Source organism: Kogia breviceps (genome assembly GCF_026419965.1).
Source record: "Kogia breviceps isolate mKogBre1 chromosome 20 unlocalized genomic scaffold, mKogBre1 haplotype 1 SUPER_20_unloc_10, whole genome shotgun sequence".
Lineage (NCBI taxonomy): Eukaryota > Metazoa > Chordata > Mammalia > Artiodactyla > Physeteridae > Kogia > Kogia breviceps.
In genome coordinates this window covers 82936-95000 of record NW_026711561.1, presented here as the reverse complement: position 1 = coordinate 95000, position 12065 = coordinate 82936, and positions in this window count along the sequence as shown.

Below are 12065 nucleotides of genomic sequence, written 5' to 3'. Positions count from 1 at the left end.
TCCCTGCCGCCGCCGACTTGGGCTCGGCGGGCCCCCCGCCCTCTTTTTCTGTGTGTCCAGAACACAGTGAGTGTGCCCGTTAAGATTCTTCCGTGGAAGCGCAGCGACTTTGGCGAGGAATGCTTCCGGGTCGGGGTCCCCGGGTCCCCGGGTCCCCGGGTCCCCGTGTCCCCGGTGTCCCCGGTGTCCCCGTGTCCCCGGTGTCCCCGGTGTCCCCGGTGTCCCCGTGTCCCCGGTGTCCCCGGTGTCCCCGGTGTCCCCGTGTCCCCGGTGTCCCCGGTGTCCCCGTGTCCCCGGTGTCCCCGTGTCCCCGGTGTCCCCGGTGTCCCCGGTGTCCCGTCCGCGGCCGTCACTGAGCGGAGAAACGCGCACCAGGAGGATCGGGTTCGTCATCGTGTCCCCGCCGCCCTGCCGCTCCCGATCCCGGTGCGGCCCGCTCCCTCGACTGCCGGTCGTCGGGCGCCACCTGCCGGTCGGTCGTTTTGTAGACAGTCCAGAGAGGTCGACCAGATGGCCGGGCCGGCCTGGGCGGGCGGGGCTCATTTGTGAATGACGGAGGTGTTCCTTAGAGTGGGGGGAGGTTACGGGATGCTAGATCGTGGGCCAGAGGCCAGGGGGGCGGGGGATGGTAGCCCCTCTACGTTTTTGTGTCCCCCCCCCCCTCTTTTTTTTTTAATGAGGCTTTTAAAATCGTTCATTCGTTCATTCATTGGTTTTTAGGAATGCTACCATTCATCTGACTGGATGGACTTGAAAGATCCATCGGAGGTTCCAGAACCTGGGTCTCTTGGCAAGGGCGTATCATTTTCCAGATGGAAAGGACTATGCCAACGATGTTCTCAGAATGAATGGAGTGTGCAAAGAGGTAGAAAGAGAGGTTCCCGAACGGCGGTGGGGGGTGGGGGGGAAGGGCCAACCACCTCGTCTCTTCCTCCGCAGCGCTGGGTGGGGCTGGCAGACTCCCTTCTTCTCATGGCACTGATTTGATCTCCACAGCTCAGAAAACACGTGCAAACACTCAGAAGATACCCAAGCACAGTGTCCTTTACCTGGCTCCCAGTCGCTGGCTCTCGGCCTCTATCTGTCTCTGTCTCTGTCACTCGCTCTCTGTCTTTCTCTCTCTCCTTCTCTGGCTCTCCCAGCCCCCCACCCCTGCTCTTCCTCCCACTCTTTCTCTCTTTCCTGCCCCCCTCCTCTCTTTCTCTCTTTCTCTCTCCCTCCCTCCCTCCCTCCCTCCCTCCCTCCCTCCCTCCCTCCCTCTCCCTCCCCCTCCCTCCTCCCTCCTCCCTCCCTCCTCCCTCCTCCCTCCCTCCCCCCCCCACCCCCACTCCTCCCTCCCTCCCTCCCTCCTCCCTCCTCCCTCCCCCCCCCTCTCTCTCTCTCTCTCTCTCTCTCTCTCTCTCTCTCTCTCTCTCGTCTCTCTCCCCCTGCCCGCCTTCCTCCCCTCCCTTTCTCCCTTCCTCTCTTTCTCTCTCCCTCTCCCTCACCCATCCCCACTCCCCCCCCCCCATCCCCGGTCGGTCATGTGGCATCCTCATTTTCCACGAGAAGTCAGGAAGCCGGAAGCGATGTTGGACTGATGTTCGCATGCTACGGAATCCCCCTTCCCCGGGGATAGCTGCGCTGCTGAAGGGGATAGCCGCGTTGCCTCTGGCGGGCCGTGGCGGGTGGCGATGGTGTCTTTTCTTCTGTATGGATAGAAATGATTTGAAGAGGAGGCAGGATGGGCCTAGGTCCACTGACTCACACCAAGGCCCTTTGGGAGCTTTTCAGTGAATCGGGACGGAACATTGCTCTCCGTGCGGGGAGGGAACCGGGATGGGGCACCCCGAGATGGACCGCTTTGGCACACACGTGAGTTGGAATTTCAGGCGCTTCGGACGCGACGGGTGGGCTACCGGGACGCTCTGCCGCTCTGCCTCCCCGCCTCTCCCTCCCTCTTCTTCCTGACCTGAAAGGAGGACCAAAATCTTCCTCCTCCAGAAGCTCAAGCTCAAGCTCAAGCTCAAGCTCAGAGCCCGCCGTTTCGTTTCGAGTCAGTGAATTCTGGCTTGGGCTTCTCCTGCGTGTGTGTGTGCGTGTGTGTGTGTGGTGGTGGTGGTGGTGGTGGGGGGGGGGGGGCACAGTGCACGCGTCCCCCGGCCGTGGGTTGCTCTCTTCTCGAGCTGTCTCTTGGGGACAGGAACTTCTCAGGCGACAACTCAGAAGGATCGTGGAGGGAACATCGTTTTTCCTCCCTCTCCCACGACTGATCGATGCGGACGTACACACGGGAATCTCGCGCCCCCCTTCCCCGCCCCAACTGAGAGGAGTCACCGGTACGTGGACATCCTTGCGGTCACAGACGCTCTCCGTGGCTCTTCTATGTGGCCGGGCTCCCTGGCCTTCCTTCACCGCCCCCGCCCACCCCCCGATGAAGTTGCATCATCGTTCGTAGTGTCAATGCTGTGAGGAGATAAGCTTTTCGAAATAAAATTCTCCCCGCCTTTCCTTCCCAAGGGCACCGTGAACACCTACCTACCTACTCTCGTGTGCAGTGCTTATGGACCCAGCTGGAGCAGAGGACCCTCTCCGACACACCCACGGACTCACTTGCTCCGAGTCGTCGGGGAGAGGGTGTTTGGTTCTGTGTTTTAAACTGGTGGGCCGATGACACGTCATCTCCTAGGAAGCCACCGGGTTCACCTCACCGGTTCGGGTTCGGTGGCGTGAAGTACATTTACATCCTCCTTAGGTTTGACTCTGAAAGTCTTGGGGCCCTGAGTAGGACGCCCCCAAATGTGCCTCCGTGGCGTACGGATGTTTTGGAATTAGAGTGACAACACCACACCGCGAGAGGGACGCTCTGACTCTCCTTTACTTCTCCCCTCTGAAATCGGGAAGAAAATCTCTCACGTGAAAGGGGAGGGGGGCGGGCGGGAGGTGTAGGGATCACGACGAACTGAACTGAACTGAACTGCTTTCATGTCTCCTGAAATGTTCACGAATCATCTAAGTAGGATTGCTCATGACAAACAGAGGACATAGGTGTGGACGAGATAAGAATGTTTAAGGGGAACTTTCCCCCCAGTGCTTGTTTTCTGTAGGCCGACTTCAAGATTTTCCAGCATCTCTGGTCATCTCTGGGCTTACAGCTTGGCTAAGTGCCATGACAGGGTGAAATCTCAGCGAGTGTCTACATCATCGCCACATAAGATAAAATACTGAAACGTTCATGGCTCCACAAGTCTGAGGGTCTCCCTTCTTTGGACCTTTTACGGAGGAGAGACTGAGCATGTTCGGTTCCACGCCTAGCTAGATCTTGTGCTTTAGGGAAAGACTGTACTAGGTAGGAGCCTTGACTTCTACACAGTATTCCATGTTCACGCTGCTCACTGCGGTTGGCTTCCTTACTTTCACTGAAGGAAAAAAAAAAAAAAAAAGAAAGAAAAGAAAAAAGACAGTGTCCAAGGACGAAGCATTGTAAAGAAGGAACGTGTGTGGTCCTTCTTTAAGGACCTGAACCTGATGTCGCCATCCTCATGGGAGGAAGAGGACTTTTTTTTTTTTTTTTTTTTTTTTCCGGGGGGTGGGGGGGTGGGGGGGCGCGCGGGTGGAGGCAAATTAGGAAGTATGGAGATGAGGTTTGGGGGAAGGAGCGAGAGGTTTTAGTCCTAAAGGTAGTCATTTCTCAATGGGAAAGAAAGAAATCAAGGGAAAAGCTAAAAATGGGCACAGACGATTGGAAAAGGCGTGTGAAGAAAAGAGGCTTTCGAAAGGAATCAGATCTGTGGTCAGGACTGGATGAGGATGGATACAAAGACAGAAATGACTTTTCACATCAACATTGAAACCAGTGCCAAATTAAGATTTAGTTGCCTCTCTCTGTTCAAAGGACCAGGTTTGGGTTTAGGGTTTGGGTTTTTCTTCTATCGGTCTGCTCTGTCCATCATGAGAGATTAGATTAGATTAGGAAAGGATCTTTTCCTTTATCTTTAAGGAGGGAAAGAAAGAAAGAAAGAAAGAAAGAAAGAAAGAAAGAAAGAAAGAAAGAAAGAAAGAAAGAAAGAAAGAAAGGAAGGAAGGAAGGAAAAGAAAGGAAGGACGGAAGGACGGAAGGAAGGAAGGAAGGAAGGAAGGAAGGACGGAAGGAAGGAAAGAAGGAAGAAAGAGAGAGAGAGAGAGAGAGAGAGAGAGAGAGAGAGAGAGAGAGAGAGAGAGAGAGAGAGAGAGAGAAAAGCTTATGTCTTTGTCAAAAGTCATCACTTATTTTCTAGGCTGCCTTTATCAGGTCTCGGAGGACTCACATCGACTTCGTCCTCTCGATAGTCAAAGAACCAGGTCTGGCTCAGAACTGAAAAAGAAGCTTCTCTCTCTGCCTAGCAAGTCTTTCCTTGGGATGCTGGTGACATGCCTAAGGAAGCACTGTTTCACGGTGACCTATCATCTGATGAAGTGCCTTACAATCTTTTGGATATTTTGGACACACTTGCCCCCAAATTGAAGGACCGATGAAGTCCTTTGGACTTAGAGATAGGATCCAGGAGGAGAGGGCCCTCCAAGTAGCTCAAAAAATGTGTTCTCTCTCCTGAGAAATGAGAGAGATGAAACTGACTAAGTTTCTTGGGGAGGTTCGATGACACGGGAAGCGTTGTCCAAAGAGGAAGGAACGACGTGAAGTCTTCTTTGGCTTGTGTCTGTACACCGATGTGTTCTAACGGTTCCAGAAATGATGGGATCTTTCTTCCCGGAAGTCTTCTCTGCCCTGGCATAAAGGGCTGTCTGTCGTCGTCAAAATGGAGGCTCACACGAAAGGGACTGTACCCAGTATCACGGAGATGTTCTAACCGACTTTCACGCCGAGGCGGCAACAACAGCCCGTTGAAAGATGGTGGGGGTGGCGGGGCACACGTGGGTGGAGCAAGTCCATTCTGTCCTTTCAGCATCCGGTCGGGGCTATGGCAGACGGGAGACGAGACGAGACGAGACGAGATGAGACGAGACGAGACGAGACGAGACGAGACGGCGGCCCAGCCGGTTGCTCCCTGGCCAACCTCCCCCCTGCCCCTCCCCTTGCATTCCTTCACCCGCCCATCCCACGGTGTCTTGAAGAGGAGTCCGATTGTCAATAGACGTGGGCAGGAAGATTTTCTACGGTCTACCGGCAACGGGAACGGCGACGTCTGACCTCTCGTGCTTGTAACCCTGGGGGGTGGGGGTGGGGGTGGGGGGGAACGTTTTTCTCTCTGGAAAGAAAACCTCCTCTCTCTGGATCCTCGGACCCCCAGCCACTGGACTTCATTCCACTGCCACTTATTTATTTATTTATTTTTGTGGGATGCGGGCCTCTCACTGTTGTGGCCTCTCCCGTGGCGGAGCACAGGCTCCGCGGCCATGGCTCACGGGCCCGGCCGCCACGCGGCGTGTGGGATCTTCCCGGACCGGGGCACGAACCCGTGTCCCCTGCATCGGCGGGCGGATCCTCAACCACTGCGCCACCGGGGAAGCCCTCCACTGCCACTTCGTAGGGGTCATCCAAACATTCTTGTGACCGTGGCTATGTTTTCCGTGTGGGTTGAGGTCTTCCCTCACCGCAAGCCTGATGTCCTCACCGTGGCACAGAGACTGTTAAAGAAACGAAATGTGCTTGCCGCCTGGGGTCTGCCTTCCACAGGCTTCCGGGTGATCAGATCGAGGCACCCCTTTCACTGGGCAAATCCTACAATTCTTCACAGAAGCTCTTGAAAACTTTTTTGGAACCGGCACTCGTCCAGTCACGCTCAATCATCAGGCAGGGCCGGCAGAACCGATGGAAAAACTGGACTCCAAGAAGAGCAAGAATGACTTCCATGGGGTTGAGTGACCTGAGGAGGAGGAGGAGGAGGAGGAGGAGGAGGAGGAGGAGGAGGAGGAGGAGGAGGAGGATGTGTATGACTACTTGTGTAAAATGGGACTGACTGGGGAAGCGGGGGATACTTAGGGGGTTGGGTGGGATGAACATATACACATTACTGTACATAAAATAGGGAATCAACAAGCATCTCCTACTATAGAGCACAGGATACTCTACTCAATACTTTGTAATAACCTATGAGAGAAAAGAATCTGAAAAAGAATCTTTTCAAAATTATTTATTTATTTATTTATTCATCCATTCATTCATTTATTTATATTGCGGTATGCGGGTCTCTCACTGTTGTGGCCTCTCCCGTTGTGGAGCACAGGCTCCGGACGCACAGGCTCACGGGCCTAGCTGCTCCGCGGCATGTGGGATTTTCCCGGACCGGGGCACGAACCCGTGTCCCCTGCATCGGCAGGCGGACTCTCAACCACTGCGCCACCGGGGAAGCCGCTAAAATATATATGTGTAGATATAGATAGATAGATAGATAGATAGATAGATAGATAGATAGATAGATAGAGATTTATAAAAATCTCTGTCTCTCTGTCTCTCTGTCTCCGTCTCCGTGTCTCTCTCTCCCTCTCTCTCTCTCTCTCTCTCTCTCTCTCTATATATATATATATATATATATATATATATATATATACATACATACATATATATATATATATACATATATGAGAGAGGGAGGGAGGGAGAGAGAGAGAGAACTGAATCACTGTGCCGTATACCTGAAACTAACACGACATTGTAAATGAATTATATTTCAAATATTTTTAAAAAAAATCTGGAAAAAAAAAAAAGAGAGGGAGTGGGATTAGGACTGATGGTTAAATCTTTTGTTTTCCACATACAAGGGAAACAGAAACAAACAAGGAAAACCCAAGTTTCTTTTTTTATTTTTAAAGATGGATATCCATTTGGTAACTTATACCTCTGTCAGCAGGATGGAATCACTGATCTTTTTCTCCTTACCTTCCTTAATTCAGAAACTCTCAGTGAGGCTTCTTATTTCCTTGGCGATACAGCTATTTGCATACGTTACCTGGAGGCCAAAATTATGTTTCCATGAGACAGGGATACACACTTCTGGATATGAAATTCTGGTGCTACTCGTTTCCCTTAGGGTGTTGTTCTTAACCTGAAAACGGGACTGCATCCCGAAGTTTTGTGAGTTCCCTTCAATCTCTGGCTACGACTCTCTCCATGAATGTTGGCCATTTTCTCCCACCCTTTTGGCTTGGCATCACTGAGGCCTAAAACGGCCTTTTGCCTGAAGCCCTGCAGACGGAAGCTAGAGAACTTGATGAAAACCTTAGAGAAACGGCCACAACGGCTCCTATGGAAAGAATCCTCGTGCCTGTTTCTGTGAGAGCCACTCCGAAATTTGAACCAAACACCCGACGACATCATCAGAGGTATTTCAAACTTCTAAAGTTACTTCGACCCTGACATCTAGAAATCTCCTTCACACACACACACACACACACACACACACACACACACACACACACACACACGAGTCACCAGCTCAGCTTTAATATGTTCCAAGGAACTTTCAGAGGAGGGAACTGTTGAGCTCCCAGAGTAGGCCGCCCCAAAATGTGCCTCCATGCTCTATTGATTATTTTGAATTCAAGTGACAAGAACCGGCCAGCACAAGAGGGACACACTGGCCCTCCTTTCTGTCCTCCTGCGGAGGAAGATCTCAAGTGAAGACATCTGCTTCCACACATGTCCATGATTCTCAAATGGTGTAGTGGGGTTTCCAGGGTCAGGAAAAGGAGGGGACACCTTTTGCCTGGAGAAAAGGCCTGTTTCTCACACGTCCTCCTCCCGTCACCTCCTCTCTCCCTCCTTCCCTCCCTGCAGTTTGGAGGGGGCAGCCTGAGGGTGGCGAAATTGGGGAAAGAAAAGAGAAAAAGCCATTCATTAAAGAGAAGCTCGAGGCAAAGTCAAAGGCTCCGACCTGACCGGAGAGCTTTCTGCATTTGAATCGAGCGATTGAACGAGGCCCTGCGGAATGAATCGTCCGGACCTCCCCTCCCCCGCTCCTGGCAAAGGTCAGTCCAAGGGGACTTAGGAAGGAGCTCTGGAGAAGGAACGGGGGTGGGGGTGGGGGTGGGGGCGGGACCAACAGACAATAGCCGCTGCCTGCCTGCCTGCCTGCCTGCCTGCCTGCCTGCCTGCCTGCCGGGTTGAGGCCTGAGGGCTGAGGGCCACGCCGCCTCCTGTAACACAATCCCTTCCAGGAAACTGCTGTGATGACTATGTGGCAGTGAATCATCAAATCCGAACTCTCTTGGCCTATTTCTGCAAAAGGCCCGAGTCTCAGCTATGACAGATTCTCTGGATTTCTTCGCACATGGACTGACCCGCACCCTCCCATTCTGTCAGATCCTCCTTTGTACACACACCTCCACTGGAAGGGCTCTTTGGCCTCGTCCAGAAAAAGAACAAGCAAAAACAAACACACAAACAGACTGAAATGATGTGTCGGTATTTATTGGAAAGAAACACGCTCCTCTCACATACTTGAGGGCAGGAAGCGGAAGGCAGGTTCTCGGCCGGAGGGGGACGGGAAACCTGAACCGACGTCGGTCAGCGGGCCGCCCCCCCCACCCCCCTTCTCTCCCACGTCACGTGGGCGTCCCTGCCCTGCTGTTGATATTTCACTTGGGAAACTTCTGTAGGCCGGCCGAGATGCCAGCTTGCTGTCCTGCTGCTTCATGTCCATCTATCTCTGTCAGCCATGCCCAAAAGGCACGTGAAATCATGGAGAGCAAATAGCACACCCAGAGCTCTCTCTCTCTCTCTCTCTCTCTCTCTCTCTCTCTCTCTCTCTCTCTCTCTCTCTCCCCCCCCCCCGTGTGTGTGTGTGTGTGTGTGTGTGTGTGTGTGTGTGTGTGTGCGCGTGTGTGTGTGTTTGGATTTCCCAGGAACCTATGAGGGAGCAAAGGGAGGGCTGGGTGAAGGAATCCTGGGTGCCTGTCATCGCACACCCTGCAGAGAACCATTTATTTCCATCTCCATATCTGAAAGACACTTAGTCCTCATTTCAGCAACTTGATGGTGATTCCCCTTCTAAATACATGACAAAACCTATGAAGTACTGGACTCATTGAATCTGTAGCTGCTAACAGGGTCCAGGGAGTTTTCAATCAATGGCAGGAAAAGAAATGATCCTGAACATAAAACTGCCAAGAATTCCTATGGATGGAGTTATCGTGGACCGACCACTGGTGAGACGTGCCATGGGGGCTCGCGTTGGACAGACTGGAATGGGATAGGTAGAGCCAGTCATCCCATGTTTTACCTCGAGCTGCAGAAGCAGAGAATATCATCTAAAAGCCTACCTTCATGGTATCTCAGTGCTCAGGGCTCTTCCTTCTCAGGGATCTTGTGTTCTGTAGGGATAATTCACGTGCTGGGGCAGTAGGTTCCCAGTATCATCTTGTGAAATGGATTAAATGATGTCTTCCTTTTGAAAAGATAAAGACTATTTGGAAAAGTTATTAACAGTGAACGCGTGACGTTATCCTCTCTGATCTATAAAGTAGAGTTGACCGTTGAACCACCAACATGGAGGGTTACGGCTGCCGACCCCGACCCCACGCGCTGTGAGCGTCCATGGATAACTTCACACTCAGGGCCCTGTATCTGCGCTTCCACCTCCGGGGACTCAGCAACCGACCACAGATCCTGCAGTGCCATAGTGCACACCTATGGAAAATATCCACCTATGAGTCACACGCACACGCACACACACACACACACCCACACACACACCCACACCCCCACACACCCACACACATCACCCCCACCGCCCCCCCACAGACACACACTTCACAGTGCTGTTGGGCAACGGCCCTAGCACAACCTGAGAGCCTTCGTGGTATTCGGACTCCATTACCTTTGGTGTGTGTGTGTGTGTGTGTGTGTGTGTGTGTGTGTGTGTGTGTCGTGTGTTCTTTTACCTTTAGTTTTGAGGACAGAGGTAGGGCCGAAAAGAGGTGAGCAAAGCCTTCCCCTGGAACCTGAGGAGGTGTTTAAGGGTTCTGGTTGGCAGATCACCAGTGTGCTGAGTGCCAGGTCCTGGGGACAGAGCTTCTCGAAAGAAAGAATGTGCTTCTTTGTGTCTTGGTGACCTGCCGACCGACCGACCGACCGACCGACCCTGGTGGGATGTGGAGCCCATCCGTGGGAAGGGCCCTTCTCGCCTGGGTCTCGGGAGGATCCTGGGTGCAGAAAGCTCCGCCCTCTACCTTGTATTTTGCCCGTGGAGTGGAGTTGGACGGTGTTTCTAAAGACTCACGCCGGGATACCAGGTTCTGCCGATTCCGGGACCGAAATAGGTCCTGCTCCATCCCCTCTCTCCCTCTCCCCTCTACTGCCTTCGTTCAGGCTCGCACCTCACCGGTCTCTGTCCTGGCTGGGCCTCTGACGACCCTGCCGGCCTCTACCCTGGCCCCTGCTCCCTTGGTTTCCGTGCCGCGTAGAGAGCCATGGTCCTCAAAAGGCAACTGGTCACCTTCTCCCTTTTGTGGAGTCAGTCCTGGCATGGCTCCTCCTGGCCTGGACGTTAACATCACGTGCAACGACTGACAGACTGTGTCCTTCCTCCCGGCCTGATCTTCTACAGGCTCCCCGCCGAAAAGGGGGGGTAAAAGTCCGCGTGTCTTCCCAAAGTTGAAGATTGGACACGCCTGCCTGGCCGATCGATTCCTAGCTCCGCCACTTGGGAAACCTACTGGATCTTCTGTCGAGACCGCAGAGACATCTTCCTTCGCGGTGCGGTCGTCGGCAGCGGTTCTCTAAGCCGGCCCCGACCGTGTCGGAAAGATGTGTCCCTCCGCCTGTCGAGGACCCGACGAGAGTCAGATACCTTAAGCTCGGTGACTTCCCTGCTGTCTCCCTTTCTGTGGCACAAGCCCATATCCCTGGGTGAGCCCTGTCTTCGCGTGGGCGTGACTTGGCACCACGGTCCGGAGGTCGTGGTGGAAGATCGTGTGCCCACGAAGAAGAGATCCTTGCTCCCGGGGGGGGGGGGGGGGGGGGCGGGGGACGTGGACTCTGGGCATCTAGCGTCCATCTTCTCCACGTTCTTCTGAACCCTGCTCTCCCTCTTTCCGCCCCACAGCTCGCCTGATGGTTCGTGGGGAGATGACATCCCAGCCGGCGAGAGCCAAATGATCTTCCCAACGCACGAGAAAAGGAGAGGCGCGGGCCCGGATCCGTCTTAATTTTCTATGCCTAAGAATTTCTAAGAGTTCTCATCCTCCTTTGGCATCGCCCGCGCCCCCCACCCACCCACCCCCCCCTCACCCACCCCCACTCACACCCCCCCCCCCCCCCCCCACACACACACACTCCGCACCCCCGCCAGAGTATAGTTGCTTTTTCAGATTGCCTCTCTTTGCTCAGATCCAACAGAAGAGATGTTAGGTTCGGACGCTTCTCTGGGTCTTTCTTTGTTTTCTTAGGAGGGCTCCCCGTGTCGCATGAAACTCAGAAGAAATACATGCGTAAGCTTCTCTCCTTGTGAGTCTGTTATAACACGTGGAAGATCATTTAAAGATCCGGAGGAGGCAAACTAGGATTCACGCACCCAAAGTGGAGCCGGGTGGCCGGTGGGAACGGGGTTCCAGGTGCCTTCCTGTTTGGGGGAGGGGGAGATCTCCCCCTCTACCCCTCTTGAGTTCCTGTGGCTGGACTCATTCTAAAATGGGCCCGATGGGCTTCCCTGGTGGCAAAGTGGTCGAGAGTCCGCCTGCCGATGCAGGGGACACAGGTTTGTGCCCCGGTCCGGGAGGATCCCACGTGCCGTGGAGCAGCTAGGCCCGTGAGCCGTGGCCGCTGAGCCTGCGTGTCCGGAGCCTGTGCTCCGCGACGGGAGAGGCCACAAGAGTGAGAGGCCCGTGTAATGCAAAAAAATAAAAATAAAAATAAAGTAACATGGGCCCAAGGCGCGGAGAGACGAAGGTGTGTGGGGGGAGCGGGGTGACCTTTCCTTTCATTCGAGGGCTGAGAAGTGGCTGAAGCGGGCGGCGTCTCTCCTGCTCAGACCGAGGAACGAACGGTACATGGGTGAGACAGACAGGGAACCGGACCGAGAGACTTAGGTTTTGGGGTGTGCCGTGAGCGAACGAGCGAGCGAAGGAAGAAGCTAAACAGAGCTCGGGTT